Raw genomic sequence first — 26,331 nt, 5'->3', positions numbered from 1 at the left:
TTTTGTAGATTTGTATGTGTGTGGTTAGTGTTGCAATTTTATATATTTTACCTTGAGTATTATGCTTATAACATCTTACTGTTGAGAATTTTAAGGGTTCAATAAATAACGGCCCTTTCCTTCACCTCTTGAATTTGTAAACAAATGTGTGGAGTTTGGAATATCATCTTTGTTACTAATGAGCTGATTGGGGATGAGACACCAAAAATGAGTACTAGCACTTCCTGCTCTCTTTTATCCTCACTCTGATTCCTGGAGTCTAAACTTAATTCAGTCTAGCAGAGATAAAGTTTCAGATTGCAGAACAGAGATAATTACCCAGAGGTACTGCTCTGCATAGTTTAAGACAAAAAAGGAGACAAAAGAAATACACTTCTAGTTCTTACAGGTTTATCATTGCTTAGCTCTATCCACTGGAGTAACGTGGGCCAATGGATTTCAGCCACCAATCAGGTAACTTCCCATTGGGAAGTTGTGAATAAGGGATGGGGTCAGAATCCAGAACTATTATTCTAGTGCTCTGGTTTTCAATTCTAAGTGATACTTCTGGACTGTTTAAAATATGTAGAGGTTATTTAAATTATAACAATGTTAGAAGAGATGTTACTGATCTTTGGGACCCTGACGTTCAGGTATGGTAAATATATCAATGTGGGAATCTGCTAGCTCAGTGAAGAATTTCCTTCCCCACTCTAATGCCAAAGTATCCCCATTGAGAACCATTGCTCCAGTGATAGTTCCTTCACGTAGAAACGTGAGGATAGGCCAGAAAGGAGATTCCCCCCTAATCTTTATTTGTATGCATTCATGTTTTTGGTGTCTATAGTTTGGGTTTTAAGTGTGAAGCTCTTAAAACACTCACTACTGCTTAGAATATAGTCTTTTGGTATTCTTTCAGAAAGACTAAATGATATTAATATAAGAGAGTGGTTTGATTTGCTAAAGCTGCTGAAATGCAATATAACAGAAATGGGTTGGCTTTTATAATGGGAATTTATTAGCTTAGGAGTTTACAGTTCTGAGACCATGAAAAATGTCCAAACCAAGGCATCAACAGGAAAATATCTGGACTCTGAAGGCTGTCTACTGGCAAGCTTGGGTTCCTCTGTCATGTGGGGAGGTACCTGGTGGTGTCTGCTGTTCCTTCTCTCCCAGGTTTCACTGCTTTTATCTTCCAGCTGCTCTGTCTCTCCGCTTCTCTGGGTGCGTCTCTGGATTTTTTCTCTTATGCTTCTCTAGGGCATTTATCCTCTTATTAAAGGCCTTCAGTAAAAGGATTAACCCTGGGGTGCTCCTCAACTGAAATAACCTAATCAAAATACCCGCAATAGATCAGCACCCATAGGAATGGATTAGCTGATCTTTTCGGAGCATGATCTTTTCTGAGGTACATACAACTTCATAATAAGAGGGACAAATATTTGATCATATTTGATATCCTTGAGCTGTTTCTTAATGAACATATAGTCCTAGAGCAAAATCTTTTTCATATCTTATTACATACATTTGATCCTTTCTTCTATGATAGAAATGTCAAGTATCTTTGCAACAAGAGTGAGATTAGTATGTATATCCATGAAAAAGATGCTCTCTTAGCTTACCTATTAATTTTTGAAATGCTAACAACAATAAAAAGATGAATAGTCTGTACTCAGAGACTTAAGAGATTGTGTTTTGTTGAGTCAGAAGTTGGAGACAGTTTCATAAATGAGAGGCTCTTGTAAATTACATGGTTGTCAAGCCACTGAACAGGAGAATGACAGCAGGAATAAAAAGTACTTTAGTTTTTCTTTAATAGTATATAGTGAAATAGTTGCAAAAACAGTAAACCAATTAGATTGAACAGCTTAAAATTTTCCAAAAATAAAAGGAATATGGTTTAATGCAAAGAACATACATTTTACATAGTTAAATGATATTATTCAAATATTGCAGAACATAGAGTAATAAATTGTATAGATAACTGTGGCAAAGTGTTAATTGTAGATTACAGATTGGGGAGGGAGGAAATTACACTGCACTAAAAGTTTTAGACTTGGTTACAGCAGTAGATATATCCTTTGTTGAGTTATATAATATCTTTAGGCATGAAGCTCCTTATATGTAAAAGAAAGAGTTGAGGATTTGTGATTTTCTACCATCTGAATTTCTGAACAGTATGCTTGAGCATTATAATATATTCCAATTTTTTTAATAGTGTCTCAGTATCTGTATTTCTCTGGGCAAGGACATAATAGATTTTTTCAGGATAGGAAGGTATAATTTTAAAATGAGTCCCTCAGCCCCTGATTCTATTGTGTCTGTGCTCCTGGGGGGGGGGGGGGGCATTCTCTCTCTCTTCTCCTTCTCTTCTCTCTCCCTTCCCCAACACAAACACACATTTGGAAACCACTGGACTCTTTAAGCTCTCTTTTAGTGCCAACATAATTGTGAGTAAATTTAGCTTATAAAATTAATAGAATGGAAAAAAAAAAAACTCATAGAGCCAAGGAAAAAGTAATCAACAGAAGACCTGTGAAAATCCAAGAAGATTAAGCTGAGGGAGAACATTTCAGGAAATTCTTTAACATCTAACAAATGCAAGAATAAATGGCATCAGTGGCTAGGAGAGTAACTGCATATAGAAAGAACATACAGTGATGAAGTGATAGTAGGAATTTGGTAAGGTGATACAAGAAGATGGCAGACAACCAAAAATATGAGAGTTGTGTTAGTTTTCTAATTCTGCTGGCTAAATTACCACAAATTTAGTGGCTTAAAGCAACAGAAATGTATTAGTTTGCAGTTCTGTAGTTCAGAAGTTAACATGGGTCTTATTGACTAAAATCAATGTGTAGACAGGGCTGCATTCTTTTCTGGCGGCTCTAGAGAATATTTGTCCCTTCCCTTTTCCAGCTTCTAAAGACCGTCTGTATTCATCGGCTCATGGCCCCTTCCTCCATCTGCAAAGCCAACAACATTCTATCTCTCTGACCATTCTTCTGTAGTCATGGCTCCCTCTGACCACAGCTGGGAAGGGTTATCCACTTTTAAAAGCTCACTCACTTGGATAACCCTGGATCATCTCCCTATCTAAAGTTTCTTCATTTAATCACAATGGCAAAGTCCCTTTTGCCATGAAAGGAGACATAGTCATAGGTTCTGAGAATTAGGACTTGAACACCTTTGAGGGGTGGAGCATTGTTCTTCCCAATTTAAAATCCATAATTGAAGCAGTAGAGCAGAATCGATATTTTTGTAGAAAGTTTAATCAATATGGTTTTCCTAGCTAAAAAATTAAAAATCTTGAAAAGAAGGTTGCATATGGATGGCAAAGAATGAAGTCACCATATGGATATTTGAAGTTTCTGGAGAAGAAACCAGAAGAAAGAACAGTGTTTGAAAGAAAAGGAATAAGCAGATAACCGAAATAAAACTTTCTTGAGCTGAAAAAGACCTGTGAATGTAGATGAGAGTATTTCTCTTATGTAAGTCATGGTAACAAGAAGACATGCCACTGAATTTTCAAAATATAATGATTAAAAAAAATCCTTCACATATCTTGAAAGAAAGAATAAAAAACATTACTAACAGGAAACAAGGTAGGCAGGACTCAGACTTCTTTTCTTCAATATTAAATGGGAGAAGACAGCAGTGACATTTTTAGTTTTATACTTTATATGCAGTTTGTATTTCTTATATGATAGCAACAGAAAACCACTCCTATGTATTAAAGGGACTCAAAACCATTGCATGATTGCTTTTAGTGTGTGTGTGGGGAAAGGGGAACAAACATAGCAACCAACTGAAAGATGATGTGACATGAACACAAAAGCAATGATATAAAAAACCTGATGGTATGGCCTGCTTTCCTAGAATATTGTATAGAGGTGATTCTAAATAGTTATGTTAAATCTGATTAAAAATTGATGAAAATATGCAAAATTGCTTGCATAAGAAGTTATAAAATGAAATAATTCAATAATAACTTAGATTTAAATACAATTTTGAGATCATCTGATTTATTCATGTGAGAGATGAAACCTAGTAATTCTAGAGTACTAATAGATTAAACCTATCTAAACCACAGCAAAGTGTGGCTCATGGGATAAATCTCACTCACTGTTTCTGTGTGACCCATGAGCTAAGAATGTTTTAAAAATATTTTTATATGGTTGGAAAAAATCAAAAGAATAATAATATTTTACGATGTGAAAATTATATAAAATTCAGATTTTATTGTTCATAAATAAAGTTTTATTGGAACACAGACACTCATTCATTTACATATAGTCAATGGCTGCTTTTGTGCTGCAGTAGCCGTCATTAATTATAACAGATGCAAATGTAGTGTTCTCATTGCTTTGCACTGCTGCTCTGTGTACTACAAATCAGTGACACAGTTATAACTCCATTTTGCCTCTTGGCTCACAAAGCTAAAATATATCTGGCCCTTTATAGAAAAAGTTTGCCAACTCCTGACCTAAACTATAAGCTCCAGTGTATGATGTTAAACTTTTCTTTCTAATTCATGAGAGTCAAATCTTTTTAATTATTACCCTTTGTGATGCATTTCAACCATACATGAATCTCCATGATATATGTAAAATGGCTCTTGTCTCCATTTTACCTGTGTTGTGCCTGGAGCTCAGATTGTGTTCTGAAAACATTTTCCCTCTAGAGAAAGAGTGAGATTTCTTATTGGATAGATTTGAGTTCAAATCTCTGCCCTTCTTGTCAACTGAATATGCTTGAGCAAGTCATTTTTTAATCATTGGGAAACTCAGTTTCTCGGTTATGGTTAATTGTACCTGTCCCATATAAATATTATGAGAATTTGTGATAATGTATGTGATTTTGAAAGTTTGGGGTTGAATAATACAATTGTTTTAATAGATCAGACTCTATACAGATAGAAATTATAGAAAATAATTTCAGATCAATCTCTTAACATTCATACTTGAGTCTAAAACACAGAGGAAGCTTCTTCCACTTCTTTTCAGATAATGACTATAATCAACCGTTCTTAAAGTATGTTCTACAAAAATAATGATACTGGTTTTTACAGTGTTAAAGTGGTCTTGACTCAAATTTGGAATATCTTGGGTTAAGTAAATTTAAATAGGTTTTTCTATTACAGGACATCTCAGAACCTTTATTATGGTAATATGCCCTGTGAAAAAGGGGCATAGTATGCATCATCTTCTAAATATATTTGGTCATAGAAACTTACTTGGATTGAACATGTAACAGAGTTATCATACTAAGAAACACTTTTTGGAAAATGCCATCACAGTGATTTTATTTTGTGAATGATTAGGAAACAGGAGATCATTCATTTAATATTTCCATATACTCTATTTTGAATTGCAGTAAGAAAAAGCAACCAAGAGTATTATTTTTGGTATCTGGAATTGAACTTGCCAGAAATACGAGCACAGTTTCCTTGGTAAAAACCTTGCCTTTGGAAACATCTCACCTCTTGGCAGCCCTCCAGAGTTCAGACTTGGCAGCATCAAGGACACAACACAAGGTGTGTTAATTTGATTTAACATTTGGCAAAAGGTGTTTTGATTTGTGGTTTATTTTCTTTCCCTTTGTTATTCTTGTTTTGGTTTGTTTGCTCTGGCAGTGAACTTGAATTTGGAAAGTAGTTCTTTCTTATGCAAGGCAGTATTACAATGGGGAAATATTTTTTTGGTGTGTTTATTTTGTGGTATTTGAGAAAATCCAAGTAAATGAAGCAAGGCTTATAGAGATATAAATCTGATACGTTTGTTAAATCATTTACTCTTGTTGATTGTCTACCAGGATTTGGTGCTACAGAAAATATTTGGTATCTCTTGATGTTTGATATATTATTATGTTTTGGTAAATTATTATATTTTGCTAATATTCAATGTCCTTGAATAGAAGGTAATGCATAGATTAAGGTCATCATAAAAATGAATTATTCAACATTATTTTTAATCTGATTTCTTGTTTAACTGTATAACCATGTATTACATGTGTTGTGATGAGAGGCATTACAGATATCAGATATAATAGGACCCCTATTATATCTCTGACCTCATCCCCTACTGTTATTTCACCTGACTCTACTCAGAACCCTTACGCAGTTCCCCATTCTACTCAAGGTAAAAGCTAAAGCTCTCTACAAGACCTAACCTGTTGTTACCTCTCTGATGTCGTCTGTAACTACACTTGCCCTCTGTGTTAGCTAGGGTTCTCTAGAGAAACAGAATCAGCAGGAGATATCTGTAAAAATGAAATTTATAAAAGTATCTCATGTAACTATGGGGATGTAGAGTCCAAGGTCTGTAGGGCAGGCCATGAGCTGACAGCTCCAATGAAGGTCCTCAGTGAACTCTCAGTAGAGGCTGGCTGGCTGAAGCAGGAAGCGTGGTTGTCTCTTCTGAATTCTCCTTAAAAGCCTTCTGGTGATTAGATTAAATAACCTTCATTGCAGAAGACACTCCCATTAGACCTGTGGATGCTGCCAATGTGGTCATGATTTAAGTCCATGAATTATCCTCATAGCAACAGACAGGCTGGTACTTGCCCAACCAGACAACTGGGCACCAGCACCTGGCCAAGTTGACACGTGAACCTGACCATGACACCCTCACTTGCTCTAGTCATATTGGCTGCCGTGCTGTTCCTTGAGACAAGGTATGTTCCTATCTCAGGGTTTTGGCACTTGCTATTGCACCTGCTGAACTGCTCTTCCCTCAGCTATCTGCATGGCCAGTGTCCTTCTTTCCTTTGGGTTTTTGTTAAAAGGTTGCCTTCTAAACTAGACCTTACCTGGCCACCACCCAATACTTTAACCCCCCTTTCTGCTTTGTTTATTTCTCCTTAGCCTTTATCATTGTCTAATAAATAGTATATTTTATGTTTATTTATCTTGTTTATTGTTACTGTCTGCACAAGCATATAAGGTCTTATGGGACAAGGATTTTTGTTTGTTGCCTTTTTTAATTCTCTAGTAACTATTATCGTCCCTGGCCCTTGATAAGTGAATTAATTAATGAGTGATTACTTTAGCAAAATTTTTAAGAGCTTATGAGCTAGACACTGTTCTAGATGATAAAACTATACTGAAGAAGTACACAGTTCCTGCTTCCAAGGAGTACAGCTTGAAAAGGAAGATAATTACAGCAGCCGTGTTACTGTGGTGTTAATGTTATGAGAAGAATATGGATAGAATGCTACCATCACTTAGAGAAACAGCATTTAAATTAGACAGTCTTGACCTCTTGGAAGATTTCTTGAAAGAGAACACTTTGTATCAGCCAGAATAGCTTAGGTTATTCTGTTGTAACAAACAACCCCTAATCTCCCTGTCTATGCACAACAGGAATTTATTTCTCACACAGGCAACATGTCCAAAATGAGTTGATAGGGAATCTGGGTACTCAAGATGTTGAAAGTTTCATCTGGATGTACTTACATTATCACTCTAGCAGTAAGAAGGGAGAGTGGCTAATTGTGCACTGGCACTTAGAATTTCATTGGTTAAAACAAAGTACTTAATTTCAAATGGGATCTGTGAAGTACAAAATTGTCCTGTATCCATAGAGAGGGGAGAATTGGAAGACATGAGAAAAGAATCAATGATTGCCATGCCTTTCTACTGTTTTGAAGGAGGAATTTTCATTCCAAATTTTAATTTGCAAGTAATAATTCTAGGAGCAAGAAGGGGGAATGGATTTGAGGGAAGCAAGGTTGAAAGCAATGGAATCAGTTATGATTATGTTTTACTGCAATAGTTGCTTTGGGAAGCTTAGTTCCTTTTTTCCTTAAATTATTTAGAATTCAGCAATAACTTGAAAGTATTTAGTTGAAAAGAATTTTATATACACAGTATTCATAAGAGGGGCTCATATGATCTAATCTAGCCTCTGCCCAAGAATCTAATTGTGATGATGAAAATACAATCATTCCACAACAGAGGGAAATTTTCTAAAATCAATGACATTGTTATCCAATGTTTTTATAAAGTCATTTTTATATTAGACTTTTTCAATTTTTTTTTTGATTAAAGAACTTGCAGGATTATTATAGAAATATCCTGCATAAACTACACAGTTCCCAAATGCCACCCTGCTACTAACACCTTGCATTAGTGTGGTTTTTCTTACATGATTGACTTTTTTTTTTTTTTTTTGCTTGGCAAACTCTGGGAATTGAACCCAGGTTTCTGGCGTGGCAGGTGAGAACTCTGCCACTGTTGCACTGCCCATGATAGACTTTTAAATAAATACGATGCTATGGTAAAATTTCATTCAAAAAGAAATCAGAGAAGTGGTTGAAATGTTTATGATATTTTTCTTGAAGGTTTTTGCAAGACTTTGCTTAGAATGTATTATAATTTAAAGGTTATTTTAAAATTGTTTCTTGTTTCCTATTATATGTTAGGCCCATGGTTATTTTAAACATTTGGGATACTAAATTTGTCCTTTCAGATTGATGTTTTGATGCCTTGAGGGCAAAACCAGCTTTATCTATAGTCTGGCTACTCTGGTAGAAGAAACTGGATTGACCGCACAGTGCAGGTAGTAGATGTATAAGAAAAATTTTGACTTAAGAAATAATATCAAGAGTTTACATCTCTTGAGGAGAGAATAAGAAAGAATTGGTGAAAGTATTAACCTGAGAAGATTCTTTTCTTAAATTGGAAGAAAATTTGGACTTCTGACGAAAGAGGTTCAGTTATTGGTTTTAAAATCGAGACTAGTATTTAAACTTTTTTTTTTTTTTTGGTCCAGAAACCTTCCAGTTCAGAACGTCAAAATACGTTTGAGTATTGACTATATACGTATACTGTAATCAAGTAAGTTACACTATTATTAATCCAGTGTCCAACACTTCTGAAGATAAGACAACATATATAATTTGGCATCTTTAAAGTTATTCAGAGAGATTTTTGTTGAAGCCTCTTAGCTGATGGTAGAAGGTAGTTAGAGATCAAAGAATAGAAGCTGTACACTTCACATGCAATTAATCTTTTAGAAATTTAGTATATTCTGAGACAATTCTTATTCCTCAAGTATCTTAAATAAAAGGGAGTTCATTTAATTTTTTATGAATGTGAATTTATCATGATTGTACAGGTTGCTTTTGGTCTAAAATGCAATTTGGGCTATATGGTACCTCAACAGTGAGTAACTGATTAAACCATTATGATGTAATGATATTATTAATGACTATTGGGCACTTACTGTGTGAAAGGCACTGTGTTTAAGTACTTGAATTATTTTTTAATTTAATCCTCACAACAGCCATATGAGATGGGTTACCCATTGTGCCGGTTTGAAAGGATGTATGTACCCTTGAAAAGCCATGCTTTAATCCTAATCTCATTTTGTAAAGGCAGCCAATTCTTCTAATCCCTATTCAGTACTGTATGTTTGAAACTTTAATTAGGTGATCTCCCTGGAGATGTGACTCAATCAAGAGTGGTTGTTAAATTGGATTAGGTGGAGATGTATCTTCACCCATTCCAGGTGGGTCTTGATAAGTTTACTGGAATCCTGTAACAGAGGAAACATTTTTGAGAAAGTGAAAGATTCTGAGAGAGCAGAGAATGACATAGCCACACGAGAAGCAGAGAGTTCACCAGCCAGCGACCTTTGGAAATAAAGAAGGAAAATGCCTCCCAAGGAGCTTCATGAAACAGGAAGTCAAGAGAGAAAGCTTTCAGATGATGCCGTGTTTGCCATGTGCCTTTCCAGATGAGAGAGAAACCCTGACCTTGTTTGCCATGTGCCTTCTCACTTGAGAGAGAAAGCCTGAACTTCATCAGCCTTCTTGAACCAAGGTATATTTCCCTGGATGCCTTAGATTGAACATTTCTATAAACTTGTTTTAATTGGGACATTTTCTCAGCCTTAAAACTGTAAACTTGCAACTTATTAAATTCCCCTTTTTAAAAGCCATTCTATTTCTAGTATATTGCATTCGAGCAACTGGTAAGCTAGAACACCCATTTTAAAAATGGAAAATAAGCTTAGCTTGTTCACCTTGGCTAAAAAGTAGCAGAAACAGAAAGAAAACAAATTATAGTAGGCAAGATTTAGCTCACTCTTTATCAGGTTCATATTCTTATAAAAAGATAGATGACTTCTAGTAGTATTTTTAAAACCCAAAGCATTTTTAATTACATTTACAAAATTAAACCTATATATGGATCTTTATAGTTATTATACTCATTTCAGGAGATAGCTTATTTACTCAATAATGTCTCAACTTTGTGCTATGCATTGTACTAATTGCTTGGGATTCTTCAGTGTACTAAACAGAGACCCTTGATTAAACAATGGCCTAAATTTTATATGAATAAAACTATATTTTAATATTTTAAACCTAGTAGCTGATAGGTCTATGGTAAAATAGCTTTTCTGTTGTAACACTGATGATCTAAATATTTATGTCATTGTGGCATGCCTCCATCAAATCATGAAAAGGATAAAATATTGTGTTAAAATGGTTATTTTAAAGAATTTATAATTAAGTATCATTGACCATTACTGTGAGAAACTTCTCCAACTCCCTCCTTTCACATTGAAGCAGCAGCATTTCAAGAAAGCAATTAATGTGCTTTGCCATTTGTAAAGAAACTTTGTTTTCTGTAATCATAGACCTAGGTGGTCCATGGCTAGAGCAGATTGAAAGGGAATTTTTAAAAAATGTCCTAGAACTATATTTTTCTTATGAAGAATATAACTGCAGATTTGTTACCTAAAATAACTTCAAATGCTCTTGATTAAAGATTTTTAAATCTTTAACAGTTTTGTTCTTTTTGTTTGCAATATGTGAGTGTGTTCTTGTGTATATATGAGAAGAATATGTTGGCGCTCACCAGGTACCTATACTTCAGTAGCTTTTCAGAATCCTACCACTGTAATTCAGGGACATGATTAATCATTTGCTTATAGGATTGTTAAAAATAGAGGATGACATTGTTCTCTGTCTTGTGTTTCTTTTTCTTTCCCTCAAGTAATCTCAGTATTACCACACTGTATACAACCTTATGTAGACTGAACTATTCTATTTGTTAGACCATCTACTGTTAATTCTTACTATGACTGCTTTAAGGAGTTAAGTAACAGATACGGTTTATGAACTTCGTTATTGAAGTAGTAATGATGTGGTACAGTGAAAAAATGTTCACTCACAAGGTCATTAGCAGAGAATAAAAAATAATTAAAGGCAAATGAAGAAAGAAGGTTTAAGATAAAATCCAATTCATATATAAAAAGACCATGTGGTGAGAGAGGCATAGGAAGGATTATTTAAGAGGATATAATCTATATTAAAAGAAAAGTCCCGTTCTGTTAGTAACTAGATTTTTTGTACTGGAAGAGATAACATGAAAGTGTTTGAAACAGTTTCTAAAAAATTTTTGGAAAGGGTAGAGATAACGAAAGCAGCACATAGTTAATAATGAATTGCGCAGAGTATCACACATTATGGAGAAATACGGTCCAATCAGATATTATGATTATAGCCAATAATGTGAAAAAAGTTGGAAAACAACTTTTTATTTTCTGTAATTACTTTAGGTGGTTTATTCATGGAATAAGAACTGTTTGCTGTCACAAAATCCCAGCTACTGATCTGAGCTAAACAAAGCAAGTTTAAAGGCAGGGACCCAGAGTAATTTATACCCATTTTACTACATTCATTTTTGAATGCCTTATTTCAAAGGGAATGTCCTGGTTTTGATTTTCATATTTTTCTCCCTTTTAGAAAGAGGCAGATGGTGTGAAAAGTGGACTCCCTTATTTGAAGGGAATGTTGATATTTATAACTAAGCTTATCTCCAGCAAGATTTGTTTTTTGCAGCTGTTCCAGGTTGGAAAAAATAAAAAATATTATATTAAAGCCTTAACTTGTTTTACTTTCCATATTTCGGGAGGTGGGGGATCTTCAGAATGTGGAAAAGTGATGTTTGATTTTAAACATGAATGCAATGTAAACTGTGATTTTTTGCATCTATATGTGAATTTTATGTTTGTATGCTGTGATGATATTACTCTTTTTGTTTTACTGATCTATTTCCTAGATATATCACACTTGAGAAATAATTTTGCTCATCATTTCTATATATCATGAAAGCATTCTAGGAAATGCAGTAGATTTTCATTAAGGATTCGCCTATGCTTTTAAACAAACCACTTTCTAATTTTCCATTTTTGGTGTTTTATTCATTTTTATCTTTATCCAGAGCATCTTTTTCATTGGGAAATTAATTTTTATTATTTTTTCTAGTAGTTATATAATTTATTATAAGATATATCTTTTTTCTTTGCCTTTTATTCTTTTCTTGTACTTTTAATTATAAGTGCTGATGCTTTCCTAATATTTTGGATACTTTATTTTATAATTCATTTGAAAATGAACTTTATTGAATAAATGTAATACATGGAGTCACTCTTTGGGCACATGTTAATGAATGAATATCTATTCAGTCTATCTATCCTAGATGGATATCTATCCTTGCACTAACATATCTTTCTTCAAACGTGTATTGTACACATATCCACATATACTTGTAAATTGTCCATAAGGAAGACTGTTTTGTTATAAATACTTTGATTTATTGTAAATAAATATGCTAATTATTGATTAATGTGAAGATAAATTATCAACATACTTGTCAAATTAAAACAACCTCCATTTATGTCAGAATTACCTTCTTATGCAAATAATAATCATCAGACTTGTACATTTTTCCACCTTAATAGCTGAAGCTAAAACTTTTATTGAAAAGTTTCTATTGCTTCTCTATCACCGGTCCAGTTTCACCATTTTCTTTAACATCATGAAGACCAGCATATTACTTAAATCTATGAAACCAACCATTACTAGTAGCAAACAATTTAATGATCTCAAGGAAGATTTTTTGTTGTTTTCTGAATAAACCGTTTAAGCTTCAATCTTCAGTTCACAAAGTAAAGAATTATTCTCACACTTTAATCACAGGTAACATGAATACCTTTTTTAGATTTTATCAGTTCATTCTATTCCACATCTTATAGTATTCTTTCTTTATTCTTTATAGTGTTATTCATAGTCAAAAATGTTAAGCAAACAATATGGGAACTCTTTGTTGGTGTATTACCTCTATCTTTGTATAAGGTAAGTTTTTTCCTCTACTATAATATTTCATTTCAAAAATGCCATTCTTTTCTTGAACGAATGCTTGCTTAATGTGGGCTAGTAAAAATGTAAATGAAATTCTTAAAATTAAGAGATAGATTGTCATCAGATTGAATTAGTGAAAGCTACTACATTATATTACTCTGTACATTCACCATGTAACAAAGCAAGTGGTTCTACAAAAGTATGAACTGCAAATAAAAATCTTGCATCCCATTATTACTTGTTTTGTTGTTTAATGTCTGTTTTCCAATGGGATACCTATATAACTATGAGTGAAAGTTTAAGGATCATGTGACCAGTGGATCTATATTAATTTTCTACTCCTTTAGCCAGGGACCCAAAATATATATTTTTCAATTTCTTTGGAAATAATCAAGTTGAAAGAATGTTATTTCAATCAATTCTTTATGTATCTGAATGACACAAACTCAGATAGAGGTAGGGCACATAAATAGAGTATATTCTTTAATTATATGACATGACTGAAGAAGGAGATGCTGTGTTTAATCATATAAATATAGAGGTTAACAGTGTATAAAAGAAAGTGAAATAATATATATTCATAAACTGTTAAAATTATTGGAATTTTTACTCAGAAACCATTAGTGCATTGCCTGTGTTTGGACATTTTTTATTATGCATATCTGTGATCTTTCTTCTATCAGTTTATGGGGGCAAATAGCAAACTATTGTCAGAAAAATATCCTTTGAAAATATACTTCTTGAGGGTTCAGATCAGAGGTAAAATGTCAGCTTGTCTGAAGGATGACTTGATCAACATTGTTGAAAACTGAAGTGGGAAAGCAAGAAAACTTAGAGTTTTGATGCCTTTTTTTGCTAACAGAATAAAAAATTGATTTAAATGGAAACCATGAAAATATATGTTAATATGGTATAGTGGATATTTTAACTTCTTAATATGAACATAATTTAGGAAAAGTTCTAACAAACTTTATCCATGCCGTAGTCTGTAAAATTAATTACTGATAATTATCAGCATGGATATGTTTAACAGATTCGATATTCAAAATATTAGATGACTTATTTCCAGGTATGTACTAGTTTTCTTTATAACAAATTATCATAAACTTAGTAACTTGAAACAACACCTATTTATTAGAAAATAGTTTTATAGGTTAGAAGTCCAGCACAGGGTTCTCTGCTTAGGGTCTTGCAAACCTGAAATCAAATGTCAGTCTGTGTTCCTATCTGGAGTCTCAGGAGAAGACTCCACATCCAAGTTCATATAGGTTGTTAGGTGAATCCAGTTCCTCATGGATATAGGACTGAGATCATTGTTTATTCTCTGTCAGCCAGGGGCAACTCAGTTCCTTGAGGCTATCCATATTTCTTGCTACTTGGCTCTATCTCTGTCTAGCAACAGAGAATTTCTCATGTGTCAAATACATTTCATTTTGAATCTCTGAATTCTCTGACTGAAAATCTAGACTAAGATTTAAATGCCCATATGGTTAGATCAGGCCCTATTATAAAAACTGATTTGAGGCCTTAATTACATCTATAGAAACTCTTTTTTCATTTAATGTTATAAAATTATGGATGTGATCATCATAGTCACAGCTTCTACCCACACTCATGGGGAAGAAATATTTAAGGATGAGAGTCATTGGAGGTCATCTTAGAATTCTGTCATTTCAGATAGTCAATACCTGTTAATGAGTGTTTGAATAACGTTTAATTGACAATATGCTCCAGGATCACCTGGTTATTTTTTAGGTACTCCTAAGGCTTTCATGCCTTACTTACTAAACACTTTTATATTTACATTTGAAATTCTACTTCCTCCATCTTTACTGCTATTATCATATTTCTTTTTTTTAAATCTGAATTTAGAACAGGATAGGCATAGGAAACCCACACTTTGAGGTTTCTAGTCTTAATAAGCAGCTTATGGATTCCTAGAGAGAGTTATTCTGGGTGTCCACTGGGCATTCATGCCTGTTTTAGGAAACCACAGAGTATCCTGGATAATTGCAAAAAACTCATATATTTAGAAATGAATGGGACAAAATAGAGTGATAAATTATTTTATCACAGTTTCCGTAGATGACAGAGTCTGAGGCACAATTTAAGCTTAGATGTAATCCCACGGAAGCAAGCGTGAGGGAAAATGGAAGAGGGAAAAACATACGAGATGGTACTAAGTTGGCCATAGTCTCATGAGGAAACAAACTCCTGCATATTCAAGTGGGGCATCTCCAGATAGACTGTACAGAAACAGTTAGTTGGAATGAAGAAGGAAAAAAAAAATTGTCTACCAATATCTTCCTGTCTCTTGTTCCTCATTGATCAGAGCTTACTTCATGGTATATTATCTTCCCTGTGCTTCTGCACAATATTTGGAAAGTCAGTTCCACATTGTGTGATATGGTGCTTCAGTGTTATTGGAGTCTGGAAGTGGTGGGAGCAGTTGAGCTTCTGTGGGTCTTGAGCAGGTACTCTATGGATGTGGAGGTGGTGATGGAAGCTATGCCCTCAATTTCATCAGCAGAAGAAACCAAAACAACCAGTGATATTAGAAAATGTGTGAGGGTAGTGGCAGAGGCTATCAATTGGGCAAGTAATTTGAGGACCTGTAAGCAGATGTAAATGAGTATATCTGAGGAGGTACATAAATTGGGTCCAATGTAAGGATGATGTGTACTGCTCATATCAGGCCAGCTCTTTTAAAGATTTTTTATTTATCATACGTAAATATACCTTTAAAAGTATCTAAGTCATAAGAAGCAGTCATTAATAAATCTAAATTTTAGATAATGTAGTTTCCTTGGTCTTTAGATAGAGTCTCTTCAAAATTTGAATGCAGTTTTGATTTTGTGGTTTGGGGCAGTGAATCAACTTAATGTTGGAAGCAAAAGATATTACTTTGGATATCCTATGTTAATTGAGTCCTAGAATTATACTGAAATTGAGTTCACAAATTATACTAATCTTGTAGATGTGTGGATTTTCAAATGTGAGTATTCAACTAGGTCAGCATTCCTAACTGGTATAGACAAAAGCCAATTGTCTGAATAGAATGCAGAATTTTCACATAATTACTAAAACAGCAGAAATCAGAGTATTTACATAGCTTTCCCAGGAAAGATTTTGTTGTTATTGCTAGTTGTTTTGTTGGCATGGCCAAGGTAGGGTTGAATGCAGATTCCTTGATAAGGCTATTGGACAGTCCCACTTATAAAGGTGAAGAACAAATAGACATTAATCTCTAAATTCCTTCTAATTCTGTGAATCTATCATACTAAATCTGTGGTAGTGACCAATTATTTTCACATCCTTCCTTTTATATCTTTAAGGTAAGTTCCATACCTTTAACTGCACTTTTTGTCCCAGGTTTAGATATATTCATCTATCTTTTAGCCAAGATTCATGATTTTAACTGTCACCTAAATTCTAGATTATTCTCCTTAAAACCAATTTCCTGTGTTGATCTCTGGGACTATATTTAAACTACCTATTGGAAAACTGAAACTAAAGAAAATAATAGCTACCTTAATTTTGTGGTTGATTGAAGGAATAAACGAAACTAAATTTGCATAAAATCAAGTAAATTTGCATCAAAGTCAATTGTACATGAATAAACATTGTATCTCTTTTATAAAGAAATGTTTCATTATCAAATAAAGTATAATGAAATAGTAAAAATATTGATGCCCTACTCCCGAGATTAAGAAAAAATTTCAAATAAAACTGAAGATTTCCTTTTCTGGCCATAATGAAGCTAAACTTTCCCTACTATTGCCGACTGACAAGAACAAACTGGAGTATATATAAAGAGTTTTCAGATATCAGAAAACAGGCAGAGTGGAACTGTGATTCCTGAGACAAGGGAAATAACCTGGGTAGGTTCTGTGTCTCCTCAGCTTTCTTTCTGAAATTAATTCCTTGATTGTGAATATAGAGAGAAGGAACTCAAAATCCAACAATCTTAATGAGTTTAGGAGATAAAGATCAGAGTTTAGGGGAACTGAGGAGTCTATACTTTGTGGGGCATAATTCTGGAAAGAAGGGAGCTGTGTAGCAGGACAGCGTCAGAAATCTACATGGGGGTTCCCAAGTCTTTGCTGTATACTAAAATAAAACTTTATATGACTGGGCATAGCATGGCAAGAGTTTTAAAGTGAACAATTTGAGAGCTCACACAAAGAATGGGAATATTTTAGAGCCTTGACCAGTCAGAAAAGTGTGTCCTTGGTTATCAACCACGGCTTTCAGTGGAAACTATGTTGGGACAGTACATTAGAGTTAGGACTGGTCTCTCCCTGGAAAGTGCCAAACTCATCCTAGAAAAACTTAAATAAAACATCAGAGGGATCAAGCTGACCTGCAAGTAACTTAACTGTCTCTTTCTCCTTCCAATAAAAAAAAAAATGTTTCAAAGGAAGAAAATAATACCTAGGCATTCAACAATGCAAAATTTGCAATGTCCATCATCCAGCAAAAAATTATTAGATGTTTCATGGTGCAGGAAAATGCTATCCAGTCAAGAGAGACTCAGAAATAACAGATTTGATGGAACTAGCAATGAGAAATGTATTCAATTATTATAAATATGTTCAGATACTCAGGAACAAAAGAGATGAATGGAAGGTATAATTAATTAAAATTATTAGAAGGTTATTCGAATGGTGAAAAATACAATTTATGAATTAAAAATGCACTGAATGGGATTAACAGCAGGTTAAACACTGCAGAAAACAATGTCAGTGAACCTGAAGATGATAGCAATAAAATCAATAGAAATGAAAACAAGATGGTTCCCCAAAACAAAAAAGAACAGAGCCTCAGTGACTTGTGATGCAATATCAAGGGTATAAAATGTATATAGCCCTAAAGGGTGGGGGGAACAGAAAAAAGATTTGAGGAAATCATAGCAGTAAGTTTTCCAAATTGGCTGAAAATTATAAACTCACATCTAATAAGGTAAATAAAACCCAAGCAGGATGGAAATAAATCAACAAATGCCAAAGTATATCAGAATTAGATTACTGTACAAAATGGATCTGTGGCCTAAATATAAAGGCTAAAACTATTAAACTCTTAGAAGAAAACAAGGAGATATCTGCAAGAACTTTTATCAAGCAAATGGTTTCTTAGAATTTACACTTAAAGCAAGATCAACAAAAGAAAATGTTGTTTCACCATGTGACAAGAAAGCTAAGGAACCCAAGGACTGCTGGCTAACCAAAACATTGTACTTAATTGAAATTGAAATTTCTGTGCATCTAAGGCATTAACAACACATTAAAAACAACCAGTAGAATGGGAGAAAATATTCAGAAGCCCTAAACCTGATAAGGCTTTAATAGTCAGAATATAAAGAACTCTTACAACTCAACAACAAAATGACAACACAATTTAAAAATGAGAAAATATTTTAATAAATATTTTTCCAAGGAAGATAAACAAATGGCCAATACACATATGAAAAAATGCTCAAGATTATTAGCCATTAGGGAAATGTAAATCAAAACCACAATGAAATAGTGCTTCACCCTCTAGAATGGCTTCTAATTAAAAGAAAAAGTAAAAAGGAAAGTTAGAAGTTCTGACATAAAGTGAAGAAATAGGAACCCTTATATATTGCTGGTGGAAGTGTATAATGGTATCACTACTGTGGGAAACAGTTTGGTGGTTCCTCAGAAAGTTATATATAGATCTATTGTCTTAGTTTCCAGACTGTTAATGATAAATACAACACAATAGGTTGGAATAAGTAACAGCAATTTATTGATTCATGGTTTCAGAGGTTAGAAGGCTTGCTTGTTCCCAGGTCAGTAATGTTCTTGTTGGCCAGTAGTCCTTGAGTTCCTTGACTTTCCTGTCACATGGTGACATCCTCCTTTTTCTTCCAAGTTCCCATTGACTTTTGGCTTCTGGCTCCAGTGATGGGATTGAGTATTATACTGATGCAGTTGGGCACACCTTAACTTAAATAACATCTTGAAAATAACTTGTTTACTGTGGGTTCATACCAGCAGGATTGTGGGTTAAGATTAAGAATATGTTTTTCTGGGGTATATAATTAAGAGTGCCAAATCACCATATAACCCCAGAAATTCTACCTCTAAGTATATACTCTAAGTAATTGAAAGCAGTGACTTGAACAGATAATTGTACACCAGTGTTCATAGCAGCAGTATTCACAATAGCCAAAAGATGGAAGCAACCCATATGTCCATCTGGCACATACATATAATGGGATATTACCCAACCTTAAAAAGGAATGAAGTTCTGATATATTCCATTACATTCATGAACCTTGAAGACATCATGTTGAATAAAATAAGACAAAAAATAAAAAATATTGCATGATTCCACTTATATGAAATATTTAAAATGTACAAACTCATAGAAAAGTTGAGTCTAGGTTATGATGGGGAAGGTGGGGTTATGATGGGAAATGGGGATTTAACGTACAGTGGGTGCAGGGTTTCTGCTTGGTTATGGGAAAGTTCTGGTAGTGGCTGGTGGTGAGGATTGCTCAACATTGGGAATGTGATGAATTCCACTTTATGGTATCTTTGGGAATGGTTGACGTGGGAAATTTTATATTGTATATAAGTTTCCAGAATTAAAAAAACTAAAAAAGAGCAACTGAAAAGACAGTGACAATTAGATGCAATACATGATCCTTGACTGGATCTAATAATGGAGGAGAAATGCCTCTAAAGGACGTTATTGTGATATATTTAAAAATTGGCATATAGACTAGAAGCTTTATCGCATGTTAAATTTCTTGAACTTGATAATTTAACTTAAGGTAGTTACATAAGTGAATGTTTTTGTTCTTAGGGAATGTACATGGACGTATAGTGGGTTTAAGCACATGATGTATAGAACCTACTCTCAAATGTTTAGAAGATAGATAGATAGATAGATAGATGGATAGAATGATGTGGCAAATGTGGCAAAATGTTAACACTGGTAAATCTAGGTATCTGGGAGGTGGGTTGTTGAAGTTCTCTGTGGGTTTTGTATTATATTTGCAGCTATCTTGTAAGTTTCAAATTATTTCTAAATAAAAAGTTTATAAACCCAAAGCAATCAGAAGGAAAAATAAAGATTAGAGTGGAGATAATAAAGTACAGAACCAAAAGCAACAGAAATATGTGACACCATCAATATGGTGATGTAAGACATTCCCTGGAAAAATCTCCCTTCAGAATCAACTAATGAACAGAGAAATCCCACTTGCTTGGACTCTGGAGGACAGTAGAGACTGAAGGACTCCACGATTGCTGAATCAAAGAAAAAGAAAAGAACCTCCAAGATCAGGTATGAGATTTCCATCCTGAACTCAACAGTCTGTACCTCTCTCCCCAACACTCAGTCCCACACAGCTTGGGAATCACACAGAGGCAGTATGGCTCAGGTCCCTTCTATCATGGATGCAAACTATAGAGCCTCTCACAGTAGCAAGTTAGAATGCCATGCATATCTTGGCACAAGGACCCAAGCACCAGAGACTCAGAGTGGAATACAAGCCACCGAGAAGTTCTGTGTACGAAAGTGCCCCAGGGGAAAAAAGACCATGGCAGAACTGTTGGCAAAACATGCACACACTCAATCCAGTCTCTGTTTACTGGACCACCTAAACACAAAGTGGACCTTTCTGGATTGCCCTCATCTCAGACCCTAGGGGGGTTGGGAATACCGTAATCATAATCCAGAGGCAGAAAAGCCTCTCAGAAAAAATAAAATGGGGGGAAAGTGAATTGCTCTAAGAAAGCACAGGTCCCAGAATTGAAAACTGTAAGTTAAATGGGAAACTGAGTGAGGGAGAGAATTTAAACAAATCATAGGAGTTGGGAAGAAAATTCTGTACAAAACCAGAATAGGTCAAGATTCCCAGAGAAGGAAAAGAAAAGGAATATTTCATGTGGAGGTGAAACAATTGCCTAAAAAGTACAATCTTAAAAATTGTACTGCGGGCGGGCCGCGGTGGCTCAGCGGGCAAAGTGCTTGCCTGCTATGCCGGAGGACCTCGGTTCGATTCCCGGCCCCAGCCCATGTAACAAAAACGGAGAAACAGAATACAATAAAAAAAAACAAGAAAATGTTTAAAAATGTTTCCCTTTCTTCCTTCCTTCCTTCCTTCTATCCTTCCTTCCTTCTCTCTGTCTTTCCTTAAAAAAAAAAAAAAAAAAAAAAAATTGTACTGCATATCCAGGCTTTAAACATGGGCTACTCTAAAGATCCAAAATAACTTGGAGGCAAGAGTCAAAGAAGAGCCTTACCACAATGCCAATAAACAATAAAGCCCCAGACAAGAGGGAGAAACTGACCTCCAGAGCTAACACATTCAAATAATAAGATTCCCCAATACTAGCAAAAAATTAGGTTTACTAATAAACAGGAAGATATGGCTCAATCAAGAGAACAAATTAAAACCTAAGAGGAAGCACAGAATTTGGAACAGCTAATCAAAGAAGCTCAAAAAAATCTAAATCAGTTCGAGGAGAGGAAGAAAAATATGGATATAGAGCTAAAAGATATTAGGAAGACAATGTGTGAGATAGAGAAGAATTTGAAACTTTAAAAAGAAACATAAATTATGGCGGTAAAGTCCACAACAATGAGGACTAAAAATACACTAGAGGCATATAGTAGCAGATATGAGCAGGCAGAAGAAAGAATCAGTGAACCAGAAGACAGGACAATCAAAGTCATACAGTCAGGAGAATAGACAGTCACAAAAATGGAAAAAGTTGAGCAGCATCTCGGGGATTTGAGTGACAGCATGAGGATCCAAACATACACATTATGGGTGTCCCAGAATGAGAAGGGAAGGAAAAAGGGTCATAAAGAATACTTAAGAAAATAATGTACCAATATTTTTCAACTCTTATGAAAGATATAAATATATATGTCCAAGAAGCACTTGTACTCCAAACAATAGACCTTAGTAGGTCTACTCCAAGACGCATACTACTGAGAATGCCAAATGCCAAATATAAAGAGAGTTCTAAAAGCAGCAAGAGAAAAGTGATTTGTCACATACAAGTTATCCTCAATAAGACTAAGTTCCAATTTCTCATCAGAAACCATGGAGCTGAGAAGGCAGTGGTATGATGTATTAAGAAACTGAAAAAGAAAAAATACTATGCAAAAATTCTTTATTCTATAAAACTGTCCTTCAAAAGTGAGGGAGAGTTTAAAATATTCCAAACAGAAATTGAGTTTGTCATCAAAAGACCTGTCCTAATTCTGTCCCACAATAATTATTAAAGGAAACACTTCAAGTTGAAAGGAGAAGACAGGAGAGTGTGAACAACTGAAGATCTTCAGTAAAGGTAGTTGAAAGGGTAAATGCAAAACCCAATAGTAAAGCATCTTCAATATATGCAGCTCTTTTCTTTAATTCCTTTTAAGAACCAGAATACAATTGAACAGGAAAAAAGTCATATTTCCTGGTAACAGGCTTGGAAAATATAAAGAGGTCATGTGGTACAAAAATAATATAAAGAAGGGAAATGAGGGAAGTGGAAATAGAGAATGTGTATACTATTGAAGCTAAGTTGGTATCTTTTAAAAGTAGTAGGTTAAGATCTAGTGATAGGCTGCAGCATCTTAAAGTATAAGCAATGAAAGAAAAAATAAATGGGAATTCCTCAACATTCAAAGAACTTTGTCAAAAGGATGAAAAAGCAGTGAACTCAATGGGAGAAAATATTTGGAAGCCACATATATGATAAGGGTTTGATATCCAGAATATATAAAGAAACCCTACAACTTAACAATAAAAAGACAAACAACTCAATTGAAAAAAATGTTAAAAGACATGTATAGACGTTTTTCCAAAGAGGAAATACAGATGGCTAAAAAGCACATGAAAAGATGTTCAGCGTCACTAGCTATTAGGGAAATGCAAATCAAAACCACTATGAGATACCATCTCACACCTACTAGAATGGCTGCTGTTAAACAAACAAGAAACTACAAGTTTTGGAGAGGATGTGGAGAAACTGGAACACTTATTCACCACTGGTGGTAATGTAAAATGGTAAAGCTACTGTGGAGGATGGTTTGGCAGTTCCTCAGGAAGCTAATTATAGAGTTGCCTTATGATCCGGCAATTCCACTGCTTGGAATATACCCAGAAGATCTGAAAATAAGGACGTGAACAGACATTTGCACACTGATGTTCACAATGGTCATATTCACAATCGCCAAAAGATGGAAACAACCCAAGTGCCAATCAACAGATGAATGGATAAACAAAATGTGGTTTATACATATGATAGAATGTAATTCAGCAGTAAGAAGAAATTGAGTGCTGAAGAATGCAACAACATGGATGAACCTTGAGGACATTATGTTAAGTGAAATAAGTCATACACAAAAGAGCAAATATTGTGTCTCACTGGTATGAACTAATTATAACATGTAAATGCATAGACATAAAACGTAGAATGATACAGAATGAAGCTAAAGAATGGAAAATGATTGCTTAATATATGCAGAATGTTTAACTAGGTTGAACTTAAATATTTGGAATGGATAGAGGTGACTGTAATATGTTATTGTGAGAATATTGAATAATACTGGGTGGTGTGTGAATGTGGTGGAAAGGGGAAGTTTAGAGTCATGTATGTCACCAGAAGAAAAAGTTGTAGGTTAAAACATAGGAATGTATAGCACAGTGGATCTTGGGGTGGACAGTGTCTGTGATTAACTATACAAATAAAAAGTTATTTCATGAACTAGAACAAATGTAAGACACTATTACAATGAGTTAATAATTTATTGCAAATCATGGACTATAGTTAACACTAATAGTTTAATATTCTTTAATCAAGAATAACAAATGTACCATTCCAATACCATGGGTCAGTAATGGGGGGGTTAGGGGTATGGGAGTATTTGGGTTTCTTTTTTATTTTTAGTTCTTTTCTGGACTAATGAAAATATTCTAAAATTGATCACAGTGATAATATGCACAACTATGTAATGATACTGTGAGTCATTGATTATATTTTAGGATGGATTGTATGGTGTCTGAACATATCTCAGTAAAATTGCATAAAAAAAGGTCAGTAACAAGTGCTTGTTCCCATCCAGACCAAGAGTTATTCTAACTGGTGAACCTTGAGGACATTATGAACCTTCTGTGCCCAGAAGATTCAAGTAGAATTTTGCGAAAGGAGACCCTGGAACACTAGTCTATTTCAAAGTCTTAAAAATAAAGAAAAGAGTTTATAGTTACTATAGTTTGACAGTTAAGTTCATGAGTCAGTTTGGCTAAGTTATGGTGTCTAGTTGTTTGGTCGAGAAAGCACTGTCCTGCTTGTTACTGGGATCGTGTCAGTTGATTGCATCTAAACCTGATTATATATAAATCAAAGGCAATAAGAGAAGTCCTATTCAATCAACTAAAGGCCTTAAAGGGAAAACTGATGATTTCAGCAGTTAGAAAGAATTTCTATCTTGACTTCAGCCAGCCAACTTCTCCTGGCGAAGTCATCAAAGTTTTCATCAGAGGGTCCCAACTTGCAGCCTGCCCTATGGAATTCAGACTTGCCAATCCCTATGGTTGCAGGAGCCAATTCCTATGATATTCTCACTATATTTACATTAAAAGTGTAGTAGATTATAGATGTAGGTTGTATAATATAAACCCCAGGGTAACCATAGAAAATGTTTTAGGACATATACAGAAGCAAAAAATGAGAAAAGGGTCATTCAGATACATTACAGAATGTCAACTATACTGAAAAGGCAGCTGTAATAATGGAAGAGAGAGACCAAAAGAAAAGATATGACATGTAAAAACCAAAGGACACGAAATGGCTGAAGTAAGTACTGCCTTTATAGTAGTAACACTGAATGCTAATGGATTAAACTCCCCAAAGACACAGATTGGCAGAGTGGATGAAAAAGCATGGTCCAACTGTATATTGTTTATAAGTTTGACCCAAAGACACAGATAATTTGAAAGAGAAAGGATTGAAAAAGATATTCCATGCAAATAGTAACCAGAAGAGCTGGGGTAGCTATAGTAATACAGACAAAATAAACCTTAAGTCAAAAGCTGTTACAAGAGTCAAAGAAGGATACTATGTATAACTAAAAAGGTCAACGTATCAGGAAGAATCAACAATAATAAAGATGTGTACACCTAACCACATTGCCCCAAAGTACCTGAGGCAAACACTGGCAAAACTGAATGGAGACACAATTATGTGGCTACTTGAACTTAGAATGCAACAGTATTTTAAGAAGGGATACAGATAATTAGAATTGGACTATGATGAGAAAAAATAAGCCTTCTCAGTTTATTCATAAGAACATTGCAAGGCAATTTTGTTTGTTCCTCTGTAATACTTAACTATAATATTCCCAGAAACCATTTCCTGATTCCTTGAATATGTCCTTTTATCCTTTATTTACTTACTTCTCTATTGTGCTGACTGGACTGTCAACTTCTTGAAAGTGGGTCAAAGAAAGGAGTGGTCTTATATACATTGTTTGTTTGCAGTACATACTTAGGTGAATAAATAAATTAATAGGAAGAAACAGTGATTAAGACCTAGTTAAGGGTTACATTTTTCTTGTTGTGGCTCTGTTACTTTTTTTTCTTCCTTTACTTCTTAAAACAGGAAAGTGATACTTGTTATCTATGTACTGTATTGGGATAGTGAGATAATAGATACAGGATAACCCGGAAATAAATGTGATATGGAGACAAATCCTACTCAGAATGAAGAAATAAATTATTCTCTTTGGACTCTCAATTTATAAATAACCCAGAACATAAGTGACATTGGCATTTTTAATATGACACTGACTCTCCCATGTGGTCTGGTACTCTGATCTTTGAGCTTGGAACTTGCAGTTGAAAATTAGGGAGTAGAAGCACAAATTAATCAGTCAGACCTACGCATATTAACTAAGTCTTGATTCCCAAGCTACTTTTGTCTCAAAAGATGGGACCCACTACTCTTAACTATTGGTAAAGATTCAAAATTTTTGTTGATCTAATAAGCCTTTGGAGAAAGTGGGCTATAAATTTTAGATGGGTGATTGCATTGTTCTTTCAGCATCATCTAGCTATCTTTCCATCTGTCTCATGTGGAATGTTCTGTAGTTCACATACTTGGGTCATATAGAAGAAGTCTGGGTAGTATCCAAATAAATCAAAACCTCTAGTGGGTAGTG

General features: G+C 34.4%; 1 protein-coding gene across 3 annotated transcripts in view; it reads left to right on the top strand.

The window, feature by feature from the left end:
* TRIQK (triple QxxK/R motif containing) overlaps positions 1-26,331 on the top strand; it is a 111,582-nt gene that overhangs the window by 2,678 nt on the left and 82,573 nt on the right. Inside the window, exons 1-2 of one of the 3 annotated variants that reach the window (XM_077167197.1) lie at positions 5,408-5,512; positions 13,049-13,125. The gene's annotated coding sequence lies outside the window, so the exon portion shown is untranslated. Of the gene's footprint in view, positions 1-5,352; positions 5,513-13,048; positions 13,126-26,331 lie in introns of those variants that run through there. The other 2 variants (XM_077167198.1, XM_077167196.1) reach the window with 2 other exon arrangements.

This window comes from Tamandua tetradactyla, chromosome 6 (assembly GCF_023851605.1).
Source record: "Tamandua tetradactyla isolate mTamTet1 chromosome 6, mTamTet1.pri, whole genome shotgun sequence".
NCBI classification, from domain to species: Eukaryota; Metazoa; Chordata; class Mammalia; order Pilosa; family Myrmecophagidae; genus Tamandua; species Tamandua tetradactyla.
This window is presented reverse-complemented; position numbering and strand designations above follow the sequence as displayed.